This window comes from Eumetopias jubatus, unplaced genomic scaffold (assembly GCF_037043125.1).
Source record: "Eumetopias jubatus isolate StellerSeaLion01/CBP00866 unplaced genomic scaffold, mEumJub1_p1.0 scaffold_5, whole genome shotgun sequence".
In the NCBI taxonomy this organism is placed as follows: Eukaryota; Metazoa; Chordata; class Mammalia; order Carnivora; family Otariidae; genus Eumetopias; species Eumetopias jubatus.
In genome coordinates this window covers 117284642-117287158 of record NW_028274811.1, presented here as the reverse complement: position 1 = coordinate 117287158, position 2517 = coordinate 117284642, and the positions used below count along the sequence as shown (strand labels likewise).

The 2517-nt window shown below is 40.6% G+C and overlaps 1 pseudogene; it reads left to right on the top strand.

Annotated features, from left to right (window-relative positions):
• Window positions 1-499: 499 nt before the first annotated feature.
• Window positions 500-1849, top strand: LOC114204816 (SWI/SNF-related matrix-associated actin-dependent regulator of chromatin subfamily E member 1 pseudogene; annotated as a pseudogene).
• The last annotated feature ends 668 nt before the right edge of the window (window positions 1850-2517 follow it).

The following is a 2517-nucleotide window of genomic DNA, read 5'->3' as shown; positions in this document are numbered from 1 at the left end:
ACCAAGTTTTAAAATAAAATTTCAATAACATATTTTGAATGAAAGAACGAGTCTTAATTTACCATTTCTTTATTACTGTAAAGTGCTTATTTCCACATGGTATAATATAAACAATTTAGAAAACATAGAAAGTTGGAAAGAAGGCCACTCAAAGACCTATCTTTTCCAAATCTATCTACTGGTAAAAATATATTAGTATATATATTTTAATCTTTCTCTAAGCATAGATAATTTAATATATCTAATACATGTTACCAAGGATTATCATCAATACTTAGAGCAAGTCTAAGTTGACTTCTACCTTTATAAAAAGTAAATCACCAGAATGTAATATGCATATTAAATCTCCCCTACTCCCACTCTATGCTTCTTTGCTTTTGAAAATTAATGTGACCTAAAAATAGAAATATCATATGATCCAGTAATTCCACTACTGGATCTTCACCCAAAGAAAATGAAAACACTAATTTGAAAAGATGTATACACCGCGGGAGCTGCGGGCGTTTTTTCTGCCCGCGATGTCTCAGATTCATTCTTAAGGAACTGAGAACTTAATCTTCCAAAATGTCAAAAAGACCATCTTATGCCCCACCTTCCACCCCAGCTCCTACAACACAAATGCCCAGCACACCAGGGTTTGTGGGATACAATCCATACAGTCATCTCGCCTACAACAACTACAGGCTGGGAGGGAACCCGGGCACCAACAGCCGGGTCACGGCATCCTCTGGTATTACGATTCCAAAACCCCCAAAGCCACCAGATAAGCCGCTGATGCCCTACATGAGGTACAGCAGAAAGGTCTGGGACCAAGTAAAAGCTTCCAACCCTGACCTAAAGTTGTGGGAGATTGGCAAGATTATTGGTGGCATGTGGCGAGATCTCACTGATGAAGAAAAATAAGAATATTTAAACGAATACGAAGCAGAAAAGATAGAGTACAATGAATCTATGAAGGCCTATCATAATTCCCCTGCGTACCTTGCTTACATAAATGCAAAAAGTCGTGCAGAAGCTGCTTTAGAGGAAGAAAGTTGACAGAGACAGTCTCGCATGGAGAAAGGAGAACCGTACATGAGGATTCAGCCTGCTGAAGATCCAGACGATTATGATGATGGCTTCCACTGCCCGTTTCCAGAGAAACCACTGCCTCATCAGTGAAATCCTTAGTGAGAGTGTGGTGCCAGACGTCCGTTCAGTTGTCACAACAGCTAGAATGCAGGTCCTCAAACGACAGGTCCAGTCCTTAATGGTTCATCAGCGAAAACTAGAAGCTGAACTTCTTCAAATAGAGGAGCGACACCAGGAAAAGAAGAGGAAATTCCTGGAAAGCACAGATTCATTTAACAGTGAACTTAAAAGGTTGTGCGGTTTGAAAATAGAAGTGGATATGGAAAAAATTGCCGCTGAAATTGCACAGGCAGAGGAACAGGCTCGAAAAAGGCAGGAGGAAAGAGAGAAAGAAGCCGCAGAGCAAGCTGTACGCAGTCAGAGCAGCATGATTCCTGAGGAAGAGCAAGCTGCTAGTAAGAGCGAGGAGAAGAAGGATGATGAGAGCATCCCGATGGAGACAGAAGAGACACACCTTGAAGAAGTGACGGAAAGCCAACAGAATGGTGAAGAAGGCACATCTACTCCTGAGGACAAGGAGAGCGGGCAGGAGGGGGTGGACAGTATGGCTGAGGAGGGGACCAGTGACAGTAACACCGGCTCCGAGAGCAACAGTGCCGCAGTGGAGGAGCTGCCCACAGACCCCACACCGGAAGACGAGAAGAAAGAATAAATGTTGCCTTGTTTTATGTGTTCTAAATACTTTTTTAAATGAAAAAAAATGTTTTTTGAGTTTTAATGGTGTTATGTGGTTTGGGTATTAATATCTTTCTTGTCCATATCGCACCACCAAAGGCTTTTGGACCATTTAGCATCACAAGCCAAATGGCACCGTCCCCTTTCTTAAGTCTTTGTGAAGATGTTCTTTTCTTTGGGTCTTATTCCTAGCCCTCAACTCCTGAAAGCCTCAGAATTTAAATTAATCGAGAAAACGCCCACCTCTTTTAGAGAGTTATCCTTTGATGCTGCACAATTTACTCTTACAAATGCCTTCTTACAGCTCACTGGGATGCTTACCAAAGCCATAGCTTTAAACTTCCCAGTCCCCATCAACAGCTTCCCGAAAGTCCCCTTTCCTGTATATTTCCACAAAGAGTAGTTTCTTGAAAATGTAATCATGTATGAGTATGTATTTGTTCATATATCTTTTTTTATTTTTAATCAGTGTCGGATACCAAGAGTTGTGTTAAGGATTGACTACAACTAAGCTTGGATCGTACTGATCCAGAAATAGTCTCCATTGCTCAAGTAGTTACCAGCTTATGAAGTAGTCATTAAAATGAACATGGCACATACACATTATTTATACTGCTTTTTGTTGTAATTCATATTGGGTGTGTTCTGATAAATTCATCCTTACTGTACAGAAAAAGAAAGTTACTTTTTTACCAAGTTTTCCAAAGACAG